The sequence below is a fragment of the Dipodomys merriami genome, unplaced genomic scaffold (assembly GCF_024711535.1).
Source record: "Dipodomys merriami isolate MVZ:Mamm:240054 unplaced genomic scaffold, mDipMer1.0.p SCAF_2, whole genome shotgun sequence".
NCBI lineage: Eukaryota > Metazoa > Chordata > Mammalia > Rodentia > Heteromyidae > Dipodomys > Dipodomys merriami.
Window position 1 is genome coordinate 31239642 of NW_027203381.1, and position 17859 is coordinate 31257500.

The 17859-nt window shown below is 35.7% G+C and overlaps 1 protein-coding gene across 5 annotated transcripts in view; it reads left to right on the forward strand.

Annotated features, from left to right (window-relative positions):
* Ccdc178 (coiled-coil domain containing 178) overlaps nt 1-17859 on the forward strand; it is a 306788-nt gene that overhangs the window by 126085 nt on the left and 162844 nt on the right. The gene's annotated exons all lie outside the window — the stretch shown is intronic.

A 17859-nucleotide genomic window follows, 5' to 3' on the forward strand; every position in this document is an offset into this window, starting at 1 on the left:
ACTGAGAGGCCTGTCAGTAAATGGGCATAACAATCTCACTACAGTCTCAGTGTCACTCCATCTGTGGCTCATGTGGTAGAGCACATGTCTAGAAAGCAGAAGACCCTGAGTTCAAACCCCATGACTACCTATATTAATTAATTTGTTAAAGAGAACATTTAACTTTCATTTTTCCCCCACAGTAATTAAATATAGCCATTCTGCATATAGTGCTTTTCAATGCATTTTATGACTAGTCACACTTTCATTGTATTTTATATTGACATACAATAATGAAATGTAGATCATATTTATGTTTATAGAGCTATTTCTATATTTTAATGGAAGTATGAGGATGGTTTCATTTTGTTTCTCAATAAATGTTCTTTGAATATTACCAACCTCCCCTCTCCCCCTGTTTTTTGTGTTAGTACAGGGGATTGAAGTCAAGACCTAAAACTTTCACTTGACTTTTTTCCTTAAGACTGTTTTTCTTCCATGTGAGCCACAGTTCCACACCCAGCTTTTTGCTGAACAGAAATAACAGGCTAGCTTCAAGTCGTGATCCTCAGATTTCAATATCTGGAATAGCAAAAATTACAGGTGTGAACAACTAACCACTCTCGGATAAATAAGAACATTTTATTCTCTTTTAGAAAATATTTTTACAAGATTTCAATGACACAGTATACTTACTTTTATGAAACAGCAAGACTGATACAAACATCTTTTGAAGCTGAGTTTTGATTAATAAAAAGTTCTATACATTAAATTTTATACAGACTTTCACTAAGTGAAATATATTTAATTAAATGGTTCCTACATTGTATTACATTTCACAATGGCTTTTTATTTAGTTGTAATATATTAATACCTTGGTTTTAAATATATGTGTACATATGCATTCATACTCACATATATGTTTATTTAGAAATATTTAGAAGGACACTGTTTTTTCATAAAAGATAAGTTTTTATTTTATTAAAACTTTTCTGCAAATCTTTTTAAGGCTTATGCAATGTAATAATATAATTTTACCAGTTAATTTTCATCTTGATACTTATATATTCAAATGATTCTTGCACATTCAACTATTGCATTCTTACTTTTTTTATATTTAAAGTCAGTGTTAACAAATTGTAGAATATCTGGGACAAATAAACACATATGCAGGTAACTGACCATGCTGCATTTCATGCTACGTTGTGATCCTTCCTATAAGAAAACTATTAATGAAATATAGTAGTTTTATTAATAGTGATGTCATTTTTTTTCCATTTTAGACAGTAGCTGTTACATAGAAAAGTTTTTTCCCTTGTTTAAAAATATGAAAATAATTGTCGCCATCTAGTGGTTGGATGATGCCTTTTCTGGAGGTGTCTGATGACAGTGTCTCAGGGGTGGTAGTTTTACTGAAAAAAACACCTCTTGCTACAAGAAAACTTAAGTATTTGACTTAAGCATCATCACAACCCCTATATTTTATCACAACAACAGGGTTGTTTGTTTGGATTCAACCACACTTTCTGATTGTACTGGTACTGAGACTAGGGAGATCTCAATAATCATTTATTGATAGGCTTTCCAGCATTTTAGTACAATGATAATCATTACTGATTATGGCAAAATAGGATAAGCAGGAGAGTGATAGAAAAGTATTGTCTAAGCAGCTTCTAGATGATTGAGCTTTGAATTATTTTAATCAAAAAAGCCAGTCTGACTTTGGATTCATCTTTCAGTCTCATGGATCATTTTTTCTTCCCATGCACTTGTCTCCATCTCCTTCCACTGGTTTTACTCTGTTATTTGTACTTGCTTGTTATCTGCTGATCTCATACCGGAATAATGACTTACTTACAAGAGCAAGGGGTTTTCTGTCACAGTCTTCTCTGCATACTGAAATCTCAGAAGTATGGCTGGCAAAAGCAAAGAATCCACTGAATGATTTTGAATGAAACAGTGGATGGGTGCTTGTTTTGGCGGTTTTGCTGCCTATAGTCATGATGATAGCTAGAAGCAGAGCTCTTGCTGAGATAATTTCTCTAAGATGTGGAAGGCCACATCTGATCTGACACCCATTTCTGTGAAAACTTATGCTCTGTATCAGAGCAAACACCCCATATTCCCTCTCTCTCCCTGATAAGAAATGGGACATTTACCATCCAATCTGTCTACTCTTGAAAACTGGTTAAAGTTACTATTACTTTCTAGCACTTAAGGATTCTGTGAAAAATCTCAAAGTCACCTATCAAGCAACCTTGGATTTGGAGGAAGTTGTTTATTCTCTGTTTCTTTTTTATTCCTTTAACTTATGTGACTAGAAGCATAGAGTCTGTCTTATGTAACCATAACAGGTTAAATTTAGGGCCGCATCATTAACGCTGCTGTTTATGTGTGAATATGATCATGAGTGTTAAACAGTGGAAAGTTTGCTAGATGTGGTAGCACACACTCAGGGGGCTGGAATAGGATTGTTAAGTCCAGGCCAGTTTAGGCTATATAGTGAACCCTTCTCTGGAATAACAAAGGTTATTCCTAGAAAAGTTGACCTCATCTGTGTTAGAAACCAGATGAGTTAAGTTGACAATATATATATATATATATATATATATATATATATGTAATATAAAGTATTCCAAGAATAAAAATCCATTATAAATGTGATGTAGCATAACTGAAATGTTGTAAGACTGAGGCAAAAGATTAGCTCACAATTATATACTATCTTTGCAGCCTGTCGCTTTTGTGAAAAACTACTAAAGAAAGAACAGAATTTGTAATAAAAAACCCACATCACAGAATTAGAAATACAAACAGTTAAAAAAAAATAAAAGGAACGGTTTAAGGAAAAACAGGCACAGCTTTAGATAACATAGGATGAGATCCTGAAGTTAAATCCAATCTTTCTCCAGTAGGACATTCCATATCATATACCTTTCCCTGGTAGATAATTTTTTTTTGTCACGGCATTTGTACTTAGTGTCTATAATTTGTAAACATAATTGTTCAAGGTCATTGTTCAAGGTATCAGTATAGCAAATCCATCACACCTGCTGAGGCTACCCATGAAAGGACTTTACTTTTGAAAGATTCATATGAAGATAAAGTTGACAGCATTTTAATCTGCTATCTCAGCAGGCCCAAACTGTTAAAGCCTCTTTCCGGGCACTCTTTCAGTACTTTTTTTCCCCCTTTATTGTAATTTAGGGTATGACTTGAGAGGGTTAGCCTGAGAAGACAATTTTCGGACAGAGTTCTAGCAATCTCCCAATTTCTTCTGGAGTGGTTTTTATTTGCTTCCTACTGGTAGTTCTCAGGAAATACTTCCTCTTGCATCTACAGCGGCACCATATTTAGTTTTGAAATCATGTTTTAACCCTTTCACATGGAAAATTCTTACCTCAACACAAAGGTAGTAGCTTCCTGTTCAGATAATCAAGCATTTAAATAGGAAAGGTCCTGGGTCAATTTTATCTCACGTGATTTTTTAAAATTATATTTTTATTATCTTTAAGTGTTGCACAAAGGAGTTCCCATTCAACAAATTAGTTGGTAAGTACCATGAGTCTTGACCAAGGTCACCGTTTTCAACATTCTCCCCCATCTATACTGGCCCAGCCCACCCGCCCAATTTTCTTTTGTTTGTTTGTTTTTCAAGTATTTTAAAGTATGTTTATGATATATTTTACATCAAGCACTTGAATCAAACTTCAATCTCTGGATTTAATATAGATCCTTTATAATGACATGTAATCATTATTTGAAAATACACACTGAACTAAGTCAGCTAGTGAATAAAATAACTGTTAACTAGAAACCTCAGGGACAGTGTCATGCATGATCAGTTAAGTCACGTTTCCACCGTGTTTTAGTCTCAATTCACATTTGTTTCCATCACACAGACATCCATTTTGAGTTAGCTTAGACAGCAGAGCCTAACAACATAAAGCTATGTTGTATTAAAGGAAATTCAGTTTAATACAAAGAACTTCAAGAAGAAAAATCAGGACTCTTGATCAGAAGCCTTCTGTGCTTGTGTTTCTCTGGAGCAACAAAAGTCTGGAAGGCTAAGCAGGAAGTGTTTCTTAATAATTAATGCATATCCTCTGAGGTGTTTTTAAAAGATCATTACAAAGTTTAAATGATTCTCCTATTGACTACTCATCATTTTTTCATTGTCATGTGATTGTTCTATGAGAGCTATTATGTTCCATGCACTCAGTATTGGACAATCAAAATCAATTAAAAAAACACCTCAGCAGAAAAGATGGAATTTGAAACATCAGGCTTAAATATATTCTAAACAGTAAGTGGTAATTCTCATCCACTACCCTGAAACAGTAGGGTTATTATAAGTAAAATATGCTGCCATTGTCTCAATAGTGGGAAGGGAATAAGAAATAATCCTGAAAATGGAGGAACTGACCTAGTAATTTCTACAGGAAGAATATTTTTTTTTTCTGGAAGTGTTACTGTGGATAAATGTGGTAGAGCGCTCAAAGAGCTCAGAGACAGTGCCCAGGCCCTGAGTTCAAGCCCCAAGACAGACAAAAACAATTTTTTTAAAGAAAGAAAGAAAGAAAAAGAATATTTTTCCTTAATATTAGCCTGCCTGTCACCAAATCCATTTTAATGTCACAAAATTTTGAAGATGAGGAACGTGGTTAAAATAATTAGCATTTCCTTTTTTAAAAAAAAAAACCACTGCTGATATAATTAAGCACCAATTAATCACACATAATAATGTGAGTTGCTTTTTGGACATATCTTGTTAAAATGAATGTTTTGAGAGCAGGTAGCAATAGTGTTCCTTTTATATCAAGGAGCATTTCAGTGCATCAGTGATGGAAAGTTCTTAGAAATGAGAGAGACTGACACTAGAAAACAGAGACATGATCTAGCATAAGAATGATTATCAATTAAAATAGTTATAAGTTCTGCTTCCAGATATCTAATTACATTCCTAAATATACATTACCTGGCAATGACTTATTAAAATGTGGATACTAAACTCAATTTGCAATCATTTACATATTTACTTAAAATTATTTACTTAACCTATAGTTCTATTTAAGACTTTTTTTTTAAATACAATGGTCTCTGAGATTTACCATTGTTTTTACGATGAAATAGAAAAGTGAGCCACTCCAATTTTCTATGTGAAATAACAATGGATAGTTGAGTTCCTGAAAGATTCTGAAAATTCTCTAATTGTATTATCAAAATATTAAAAGACTATTAGATTTGACCCTTCTGGAAAGCTAATAAATGAGCCTGCCATCTTAAAGATGCTGGAAGAAGGCCTGAAACTTCTGGCTTAGATGCAGAGAACTTCATTATTCATCACCCCAACAGCAGAATGAGCTTAAATTCCCATAGGTTCTCCTTGCACGTGGTATTTAAGTGGTCTGTCTGGGTCTTCCATACACAGAAGCTTTTTATCATCATACCTGAGATTTTAATCATGACGCCTGACTAACTGTGAATGTAGGGATTCCCAATTTTTCATACATAGAATCCTGTAGCAAACCTTTGCTTCTCATCACCTATGAAATGGGAGTTCTGAATTTAAAAAAAAAAGTATTACAAGAGGTGTGGAACCATAGTGGCAGCAGAGGGACACCAAATGATCTGAAGAGGAAGAAATGTGCACTTTCCTTCCTGCTTCCAATGAGCTCTTCTTTATAAGTTCCTGCCTTGCAGAGACAGGAGCCTATAGAGCTTCATGCCATGAAGCAGCACAGTCTTGCCATAGCCAAGTTTTGTGACTCTGGAAGAATCTTCTTTCTTTCTTTCTTTCTTTTTTTCTTTCTTTCTTTCTTTCGTTCTTTCTTTCTTTCTTTCTTTCTTTCTTTCTTTCTTTCTTTCTTTCTTTCTTTCTTTCTTTTTTCCTTCCTTCCCTTCCCTTCCTTCCCTTCCTTCTTTCCTTCCTTCCTCCCTCCCTCTCTCCTTCCCTTTCCTTCCTTCCTTCCTTCCTTCCTTCCTTCCTTCCTTCCTTCCTTCCTTCCTTCCTTCCTTCCTTCCTCTTTCATTCTTCCTTCCTTCTTTCCTTTTGCCAGTCCTTAAAATCTCAGGACCTGGGCACAAATCCCTGTGTTCTGTTTGCCCAATGCTAGCACTCTACTACTTGAGTCACACCGCCACTTCTGGATTTTGGGTGGTTAATTGGAGATAAGTATCTCATGGGCTTTCTTGTCTGGGTTGTCTCTGAATTATGATATTCAGATCTCAGCCTCCTGAGCATCTAGAATTACAGATGTGAGCTACCAACACCAAGAAAAGAATGGATTTATAACCAATCTTAGAGACATCAGTGGCAGCAACTGAAGCTGCCTTCTGAGAAGCCTATCTATTATTCAAGTTATTCAATGCTAGCACAGTAGCATCAGTAAAGAAGTGGAAGTTCCACCTGCACATGCTGACCAAGGATTGGAGCACTCATTCTGGATTTAGCCATTAATAGAAATTTGTCATTAACAGTGACAGAATGAGAGGAATCAACCACTGGTAAAGGCAGAAGCTTAGATATAAAGGTAAAAGGACCAATAGCATGGAAAGAATAAAAGAACTCACCTTTAGAATATTCTTTGTAGACGTTAATAAAATTTATCTACACTTAGATTCACAGATTGTATGTCCAATATGTTTTTTTTAAGTGAAGGTAAAAGGTACAAGAATGAGCTAAAGATTGTGCGTATCATATGGCACATGTTGCTTTATGCATTTTGTTCCCATTACAATTGGCAAAGCTTTTGAAGGAGTACTTGTGTGAGTACTTCTGAAACCTGCCACAATGTATAGGATCAGAGTAAGCCCTAATATTTTCTAAAATCCATTGAAAGCAACATTTATATTTAATCTGCCTTGGAAAAAAGACCAAAGATAATATATCCCATTCATCCACCCATCCATTTATTTATTCATTTTGAAGACACATTAGAAAGTCAGGTGTGTGTGTGTGTGTGTGTGTGTGTGTGTGTGTGTGTGTGTGTGTGTGTGTGTGTGTTGTTTTTATTGGGGTTTAGGACTTTGGATGAGAAATGTCCCCTTGGGGCATATCCTCCTCTCAAGTACTGCCTATTGTAATCCTTGGATTCTTTCTTTGAGCTTTTTCTTTTTCTTGGCATTGCCTTTGCTGCTGGTAGCATCTTCAGACCCTCTACTGTCTGGCTTCTTGGAAGAGACGGCTGGTGGCAGCACAATTCTTCCCAAGAGGAAGAAGCAACCTAAGGAGGAAGTGGCTTCTGAACCAGAGGAGGAGGCCGCCTCCCTGTTCCCACAAAAAAGAGGATCCAAGAAGCCAGACGGTAGAGGGTCTGAAGATGCTACCAGCAGCAAAGGCACAGCACTTCTTCTCCTGTCTCTCAAGCGTCCCTGTATTTTCAGCAGCTGCTTCCTCTGCCCGATTCCCAGGTGTGATTTCTGAGGACGTTAAATGGAATATAACACTTGCTTTTTTATTGTCTTCATTGTTTTCCCTAAACAATAGTAGAAGGAACAAGTACACATAAATTAAAATAAGTTGCAGCAAGCACTCTTCTTTTTTAACTTTTACTTTATTGTAAAGATGCTGTACAGAGGGGTTACAGTTACATGAGTACCTTTCTTGTTGAACATTGTTACCCCCTCCTTTGTTTTTCCCTCCAATCCCTTCCCTCCTCCCCACACCCTTCCATCCCCCCAAAGTTGTAAAGTTCATTTCCAAAATAGTGTTTTGTGAGTCTCATCGTTGCAGTGGGTCAGCCTGTGTCCTGTTTCGGCATTTTGTTATTCTCTTTTCCCTCCCCAAATTAGATAAATGTATATACGAGATGCAGGGTACCAAAATCAAATACAGTGACAACCGGGGATATACAATAGGGGAAATAACATACAAAAAAAATTACATAGTACATTAAAAACAACAACAACAAAGAAAAACCCTTTCTGAACAACAACAACAAAGAAAAGCCTCTTCTGTCTATATTTTGGGGTTCATTTCACTTAGCATTATCTTACATGGTCATATGTACATAGCTTTTGAGATTTTCTGCTCATCTGATAAGATTATCCTAGACGTATACTAATCATTGCAAATAAGGAAAACCATGGGGTCTATATTTCTTTGGGTCTGGCTTACTTCACTTAATATGATTTTTAACAATAGATGTTGGAGGGGAACTCTACTGTATTGTTGGTGGAAGTGTAAACTTGTTCAAGCACTCTGGAAAGCAGTATGGAGGTTCCTCAAAAGACTACACATAGAGCTCCCCTATAATCCAACAATCCCACTTTTAGGCATTTACCAAAAGATCACAAACAAGGCCATACTAAAGCTACCAGCACAACTACGTTTATTGCAGCATTATTCACCATAGCTAAGATATGGAACTAACCCAGATGCTCCTCAGTAGATGAATGGATCAAGAAAATGTGTGTGTGTGTGTGTGTGCGCGCGCGCGCGCGCGTGTGTGTGTGTGTGTGTGTGTGTGTGTGTGTGTGTGTGTGTGTGAATTCTATGCTTCCATCAGAAAGAATAACACTGACACATTTGTTAGGAAATTCAAACACTCTTCTTAAACTAAGCTTGTTTTATTTTTGAGCACAGGAAGGCAGGTTGAGGAAAATCAAAGTCTTGAAAAAACTGATAATGACAAAAATAATTTTGAAGGGTAGGAACAAGTAACAAAGGAAAGAACACTTCAAGAGCAAAAACACTAGGAGGAAAGGCCAAAAGGTGTAAAAGATGTGTATATGTTTAGGAAATGTCAGGCAGTTACAATTGCTATAGATAGTTGCAGGAGAAAGGCCACACTTAGAAGTGGAAGCTATATCATAAAGGTGTCAAAGTCATAGTAAGGAGAACACATGTGTTAGATCAGGTATAATTGATCAGGAGAGCAACAAAGCTACCATAGTAGCTGTGATAAACCCTACTAGAATTAGTAGCTCATTTCTTATCTGTTATTTCAACTAAAAGACTATTGGCAGACTTAAGGTAGTTAGTAAGGGCCTAAGAATACTAAAGAGTGGGATTGGAAATTCCTCTCATGAACACTTTTGCAGTGTGGTAATGTGAAAATTTCTTTTTCGGTGTATTCCATGGTATAAAAGTTCTTGACTATCATTGATTGTATGTAATAAGTTGGGAAAGAATGCATGATATTGGATGAAGTGATGCTGCAAAGAATTTAATGGTGTAATAAAGAGATTCTAATGAAATAAAGGATAAATTTCAGATTTATTTTTAGTTAATATATTGAGACAGAACTTGATGACTCTGGGTGCTGGGGTGAGAGGAATTGTCCAAGATGGATAGATGATAGATAGGTAGATAGAAATAGATAATGTAAATAGGTAGATAAGTAGATGATAGATAGGCAATAGGTAGATAGATTGGTCAATTAATAGATTATAGAGAAATAGGGTAGATAGAAATATACGATTTCTAATTTTGGCAACAAGATATATTAAGTATCTCTATTTACATTTGGAGATTGTAGACTGGGGAACAGATTTGAAGCTGGAATTAATCAAATTTAACATATCTCTAGAAAATAGATTTAGAGTTCAGTACCCAGGTAAAAGTAAGAATCTAGAATACACAAAGGGAGAGTTAGAGTAAAAATGTGGTTGTGGAAATTATATGCATAGTTATTGCCTGGAAAAATTTTAATAATACAGAAAAAAGCTTCAGGACACTGTGCTAGTTGAGTAAGCATGAGATAGAAAAGAGTAAAAATCCAAGTAAAAGTCTCAAAGATTGGAGTCAGCCAGCAAGGTATAGGAATTTAATACTTCTAAAGCAGTGCCATCCTAGATAACAAAGTCAGAATGGTATGAATGGTTAATGGAACATAGAATTGAAGTTAACTTGATTTAAATAAGTCCATAAATTCTAAGATGAAGGTGTTGGATGGGTCAACCAAGTTGATACTGAAGTCGAACAATTGATAGACAGGAAAGGAATCTGAATCTTCTTGGCCAACATCTTCTATTAATGTGGAGAAATTGTCACAAACCCATTAAATGGCAGTTTTATAGGTTGAGAGTATTATATATGCTTGCTAGGCACTGGTATAACCCTAGCTAATCAGGAGGCTCAGACCTGTGGATAATGCTACAAAGCCAACACAGACAGGAAAGTCATGAGACAGGTCTTCAAATATCATCAAAAAGGCAGATGTGGATTTGTGGGCCAAGTGGTAGAGCACTAGTTTTCAGTGAAAACTGGGACAGCACTCAGGTCAAGCCTGAATACCGGCATGCACAAATAAACACAAAGACACACACACATGCACACACACAGTATTCATTTTTAAAATTTTATCATAAAGATAAAATAACAGAGGGGTTACAGTTGTATGAATAAGATAATAGTACATTTCTTGTTGAACATTGATACTCCCTCCTTTATTGTTCTCCCACTATCCCATTCTTCCCCTCCCCCCACTGAAGTTGTAAAGTTTATATTTCCAGTACAGTGTCTCGTGGGTATCATTGTTGTAATGAGTCATCCTATGTCCTTGTTTCCACATTTTGTTATTCCTCTTCCCTTCCCCAAATTAGACAAAAGTAAGTTTAATATTCTTTAATAAAAACAAAACTCAGAAGCAGTATTTTTATGTAAATCTGGGGAATGATGGTCTGGGAGCAATTGAGGAGAGCTAGGGTTAGGCAAAACAGCAACCAGTCTTCTTAGTAGCTCTTTTCTCTGATTCCAGATTAGATTTAGTTAATGTAAAAAGTTGTGTTTAGTATTTTGTAATTAGGAGGAAGTGTATTTAAGCTTGTTTACCAAAGAATGGCTCATCAAGAATTCACACTGGAAAGATTTAGGATGAAAAATTTTCATGAGCTTAATTATTAAGTATCTATTGAGTTTTTGTTCATAAAGTACATGACTTTTGATGCTGAAGACTTATTGAGATAAAGCACAGACCTAAACTCAGACAAGGATAGCAGCCTCACAGCAAGAGTCACAAGCATTATTCTAATGTATTTTGTGAACCTGAGATAATCAAGGAAGAGAATATTAAAATACAACTGGAAGGGGCTGGGAATGTAGGTCAGTGATGGAGAACTTGCTAGGGTGCAGGAGGACCAGGATTCCTTCTTTAGCACTATAAAGAAAACTACCAACAACGTTGAAAGTATTGTTGCCTTTTCTCTTCTCAAAGTAAATTTACAAGCCAAGTGGCTCATATCTATGATAGCTGATATCTGATGATCAGGGTGTGGAGCCAGACAGTCAGACAAATCCAAGAGAACCTCTCTAATTAAGCAGAAAATGCCAGACATGGATCAAATGGTAATCTAAGGCTCTGAGTTCAAGCACTAATACTGGCATAAAACAAGAAAAGTTACATTAGAGACAGCAACAGAGAGAGAGAGAGAGAGGGAGGGAGTTAGTGGTACCTCTGAGACTTAATGCATTAAGTTGGTTGAGCTGTATCTTAATTAGAGCATTAACTATCACATTCTATTATGCTATTATAAATATATGCCCGTATATTTGTGCCTATGCTATAACCAAAATTCAGTGCAGAACACGCGAATGATTTTTCTTAGTGTGATTGATCATATAGTTTAAAGGACCTATACCCTTGCCTTTAAATAATGAGAATTTTACTATACTTGTTACTTTCAGGAAAGTTATCATACTTTGCTTTCAGAAGAATGAATTTAATGTTGCAGGCATGAGATACCTATAGCATAACATTGATAAATAAAATCTGAAAAGCGTTTTCAGTGATTAAGAGTTTCTAGTTTTATGTTTCTCTAAACTTTTCAGGAGAGAGAGAGAGAGAGCCAAAAGATACAGAAAGATTCAGAGAGAAATGGAGCACAGGCTACCTTCCCTTTGTTTCAGTGAGTTATTGATGGCTTTTGATTGAAGTTAGAGCCTCCTATGTTCCCTGTTAAATTTAGGGTTTTTTAAATCTCGTCCCTGATGTTCTGACAAATACCACAGATCCAACTTCTTCACCATCCTATCAGGAGTATTGTTAACATTACCCAAATAGCTCCCCCACTGTCTGATTTATTTGCTTACAGAGAAAGTGTGTACCTGACCTCCTGAGGGAGCTGCATATCTCAAATTTGGGTGCCATGATAATAATAACAGTTTGAGAGAAAATGAAATAGGCTATAAAGAGAAAGGAAATGGAATATATAAACTATTGTACAGTGTTGTGTTCATTTTCGGTACTATATAAACTAATGAAAATGTTTTTTCGATAACCTTTGTTGATTTTTATAATGCGAAACATACTTCAGGGAAAAAGACAATGAAGGTACTAAGCAAGAAAAAAGATTAGTAAAAATATTTTCAGCTTTTGACTCAGATTATCGTCCCAAATTCAAATTAGATTTGGGTTTTGAAATACAACAGCTTTGAGATAAAGGATCCTTTTTTCTCTCTCTCTCTCTTTCTTTCTTCTATCCTTGGCCCAACTCCTAGGGTATGAAAACAAGGATTATCTACTACTTATCTTGGGGTTTTTTTGTTAGTTAGTTTGTTTTACTGCTGTATTTGAGGAACTTAAATAGAGAAAGATTGAGAAAGTATGTCTCATTTGGCTAAGCTTTTAAGTTGCACTTCCGAGATTATAATGGTTGCTTTCCCAATAACATTCTCTGTCCCCTAGAAATGCCTTGAAAACCCTCAAGGAACAAAAAAAAGGAGAAAGATAAAATAGAAGGATACTCTTTTCCATATGTAAATTTTATATTTGTTTCACTTTAATTTTATTGTCAAGGTGATGTACAGATGTTCCAGTTACATACCTTTATCCTGAGGATCCAGTTGTACTGGTATTGGTCATTGGTTGTTGTTTTTTTCTGTTTTTGTTTTTGGAAACTAGAGTTTAATTCCCCTTTGATCAAAGGGAATTAAAGACAAATAGGACAAACAAAAAGTTAAATGATTAATTGGAGTTCACAAATAGAAAATAAACCATATGTCAAGTCTTCGAAATGTTCATTAGTAGGTCATACATAGAACAAAGATATGTCCCAAATATAACCCATTTCTATTACACCACAAAAATGCATTGATGAATTAGGTAACCTAGGTATATTTAGGAACGGATATTGTCAGAAATGATGAGATAAAGCAACACAGGACCACAACTTTCACACTAGATTTATAGATATCTATGTTGCTCAGTTGTCAACATCTTTCTGTGTGGTTGGTCTTATATGCATAATGCCCAGAAAGAAATTGGACAGCCAGAGGGTGCAATTCTCCATCATTCTGAAACAAATTATGTTAACACACTATTTTTTTCTATGATAACTGTGGGGCAAGTCAAACTGACTCCCTACCATTAGGCATTACATAACTTAGAGACTTTACCATGAATGTACCTATTGGGGAAAGCTTGTCATCCAAATATACAATAGCAATAAAATGAACAAGAGATAATTTTATTTAGATCTAAGAGTGCTAGAATACTTGAAATAATCATGTCTGAGATTGTACCTATGGTGTCTTAACACAGAAATTGTCTAGAGGAAATCGGATGTGAATTGCAGAGTGCAGTGCAAAGGGTATTTGATAGAAGGAACAAGTGCATATTGAACCATTGGAATATTCTGTGGAGGTCGTGTGATAGACATGACTAGCAATGAATAGCAAGGTTGAAAATGGAAGGAAGGGGACAGTCAATATTCTAGCCAATGTTTCCCGGCAGACTTATAATGACCTCCATTCTGCCAGTGTGACTGACATTCTCTAGCTATACTCAATTTCCCCAGAAAATGTAGTTTATCCCATTGCAGGGATTGTTCTTTACCTTGCATCCAATATTTGTCTTGGAAGTAAACAATCCCAAATTTTAGAATGTCTAAGCTCACTTCTCTGACTGGTTTGATAAACAATAGATGCACTTAGAGAAAGTGCATCTCCACCCAGGAAACATAGGAACCAAAAAAAAAAAAGAAAAAGAAACAACACATGAAAATCTATTTGTGGCCCTAGAGTAGTCTCTGTTCAGTAGTACAAACCTCATCCCTCAACTTCTGCCAAACTGCGAAAAAATTCAGTCTACATCAGTCAAGGTTCAGTGAGAGAAACAGGACTTTATGAGTACTTCGGGAATAAGGGATATATTATAGGAATTTGACCTAACACACAAGTAAAAGAAGCTTAAATTAAAGGTCTACAAGGGGGAATTGGAAAATAAGTCACAAACCAATCTACCAAAGCATTGTAATAAGTGAAAAAAAATCTGTTTCCTTGGATTAAAGAAGCTGAGTATAATCGAGCACTGAATCAAGGAGTGAATGGAGAGATGTAGGGAAAGCTACTGCTACAAAGTGTCCACTAACTCTGGTCCAAAGGCCAACTAAAGTTTGATGGTCCAGGGCTACTATAACCTTAGCCAATAGATATATGACATTGGTGCAGAGCAGAGGAGAAAAAAAAAGGGATGCCTATATCCACTGGGAATGTGTACATCTGATCATCCAAGATTCCAGCCACTGCTTCACTGTGGCATCTACATCCCCTGAAAATCCATGTAACTTTCTCATTGATCTAATCTAACATAGAATTATATAGGTAGGGTTTCTGGAGAATGCAGTTTTCAATGTAAACGAATTAATCCAGTACAATTTGTCCCTTTAATCTTGATAGCCACACACACCTTTTAAAAGTGTATTTAATTCCAAATAAAGTCTCTGGTTTTCATGCTAAAACTATTCCCTAGATAATAAAAGCATGCCAGTTTTTAGCCAAATTAGGACACTTGGTTCACACCACTTTAAATTTAGCTAAGCAATACTCCCTGTTTGCTCTTTAGTCATTTAAATTCCAAAGTATACTGATGTATCTTATTTAATTTAAATAATTTAAATTCCAAGGTATATTAATATATCTTATGCTTAATATTATAGACATGAATGTAACAATAAAAGCTGTTATACATATAAATGCATGTAAGATGAAAACCTATAAATTAAATCTTAATCAAGGCAAAGACAAATCATAATTATTGTGATTCTGATATCTGTAATTCCTTTCATATACATAGCTACTCTTTGTGATTGTATTTGTTTATTGTTTAGTTTCTTTGTCTTCAGCAAATACCTTACATTGTGCTTACTTGTCTATTGGTTTGTGTCCTTAGATAGTCTACCTAAATTGGTTTTAATTTTCCATTTACTTTTAGCACAGGACATAAAAGTGTTAAGTGATACCACAGAGAAATTTCTGCATTCTTGACACACTCCTCCTTATATACATTGTTTAATAACTCTGTTTACCTTAGAAAAATATAGTATCACAAGCCTTATCCCTGTTGATTCAGTGACTAAGTATCCTCAAATATCCAGATGGATATTTTTATATCCAGATGGATATAATTTTCATGTTTAACAGAACCATTCATTTATTTTCTGGGACAAGTTTTCTCCAAGTTCTACCTCTAAATACTTGTACTTTTGGATTGGTTTTCTACTGTTGCCATAACAAACTTTCAGAAACTATACTTAATACATAAAAAATAACTTCACAATGGTGAAGTTAATAATAAGTGTGGAAGTTTGGGTTGAAATTAAAGTTTTGCAGGGTTTTTTTTTAGTAAATAAGTTTTTTTATTGTGAAAATACTGTACAGAGAGGTTACAATCACATGAGCAAGGTAATGAGTACAATACTTATCAAGCATTGTTGCCTCCTCCTTTGATTTTCCCCTATCATTCCTTCCCTCCCATCTCCACAACTATATCCCCCCCATCCCCTCCAGCCTAAATTGTAAAGCTGATTTTTCGACATAATGTCTTGTACATCTCTTTGTTGCAATGGGTCCACCTGTAACCCTATTTAAACAATTTGGTTTTTCGCTTCCGTGCAGGGTTATATTCTTTACTGGAAGTTCAGGGAAAGATTCTGGCTGCAGGTGCATTCCGGCTATTATTTGAACATGGTTCTTTGCAATTATAAGGCTAAAATCTTCATTTAGTTTCTGGTTGTTTGCCAAAACTTCTCTTCTTTGTTCTGTTCTGCTTTTTGACACATTGGGAATCCAACCCAAGAACTTATATATGCTAAAGTTGTCTACCACTTGTTAGAACATACAGGTCAGTTTGTGGCCACTGAGTTCTTGGAGTATTTGTGTCTGCTCCTAAGTTTAGAAGCAAAGAGAGGTTCTAAGAATGGGTTTTAAGGCAGTCAGCATTTCTCTGAAAAGGACTGAGATTAGGAAGATTCTGTTATAAGTTCCTCTTAAGAGAAGAGAGGACTCTTGGAGGAGAGAAAGGATTTCTTCCATTAACAAAGCATGCTAGTAATGCAGCTGCCCAGAGCTTCCCACATAAAGTGAAGACAGGCTGAGCACCTCTGTCTGTCTGTCCCAGCCTCTTACCATCTGCCTGTCTGTCTACCATCCCTTTCTAAAAGTAAGAGTTGGTGCTGCACTCCTATCTTCCAAATTGGATACCAGATCATCTTGTGGCTACTTCTCATCTAGACTTATGTAAGCAGGTAGACTCTGGGAAACAGTTTTCCAATTTAACAAAATTGAAAATAGCACAGTCCAGTAGCAGGTTCAAATCTTAGTCTCTGAACAATTTTCTTCCCTTATAAACTAGTTAGATTCACTTTCCCTCCTGAGGCTCTGCTGAAATAAAAAGTAACAATTTCAATACCCCAAGGTGTAATTAGGCAAGGAAATTCAGGAAGGAGGGGTTTCTCACTGATGAAGTGATGTGCAGATCTACAGACTTTAACCTCCATTGTGCCCTTGCTTCTGTCTTAATGTTTATGCTAAATTTGAATACTGACACATATAAAATGATCACCGGCCATGGTCACTAAAGATGTGAATATATTTGCTCAGATTGCTAATGTGCACATCAGTGCTACAGAGAGAAGAGGGCTGGTACTGGCTGCCACCATAAACAATAGCTGTTGAAATAATAAGTTTCTCCTTAAGATGAAAAGATTCAGTGAAACATACATGAATGTGTGTGAATATATATATTACACTATATATATGTGTGTGTGTGTGTGTGTGTGTGTGTGTGTGTGTGTGTGTGTGTGTGTGTGTGTGTGTGTGTGTGTGTGTTACATTGTCTCATGGTAATTCCTTAATACAGAGACAGGATAGTAAATAATTCTCAGTATCTGAATATCCAATGCCAATATCCAAGGTCTATGAAAGGTCTATTTTCTTGTCTGATTTTCCAGTGCTGGGGGCTTGATTGAACTCCAGGCCTCACACTTGAGCAACAGTCAACCACGTGAGCCAAGCCCCAGCCTATAGGTCTTCAGTTATTTTCCAGACAAGTTCTTTGATTTTTTTTCCCTCTAGGGCTAGCCTTGGACTGCATCCTTCTATTTTCTTCTCCAGAGTAGCTGAGATTTTACCACCACACTGATCCAGCATAAGTATCAACTACAATATAGGAGTTTAACCTGACATATTATAATACTTAGCACATATTGTTCAATCAATACATTCTTGCTAGAAGCCTGGTTGAATAGATGAAATATGGAATCACTAAAGAAGATCAAAGACAAATTCTATAAACCAGGAGAATTTGTTCTTGTTACTGGTAGTGGTGGGCAGAATGACAGTGCTTTGTTTTGTTTTACTTTCAAATTCTACTCATTTTCTCCCACTCGTGATAATTATAATCATTATGGCATGACAATAAAGCTGAGAACTGACCCATAGATAGTATAAGATGCTAATTCTTATGTAAGATCTTCCAGAACATTCATAGATAAAGCCTGCTAAATTCTCTCTTCTTCTTAAGGGAGTTCAAGATTTCCTCACATTAAATGCTTGCCAATGCACAATGTCCCCCATTACTAATTTTATCTAAATTTCTTGTGGTTTGAAAAAAATGGTGTGCACTTTGTTTCATAATTTTCATGTTTGCAAGAGTTTAA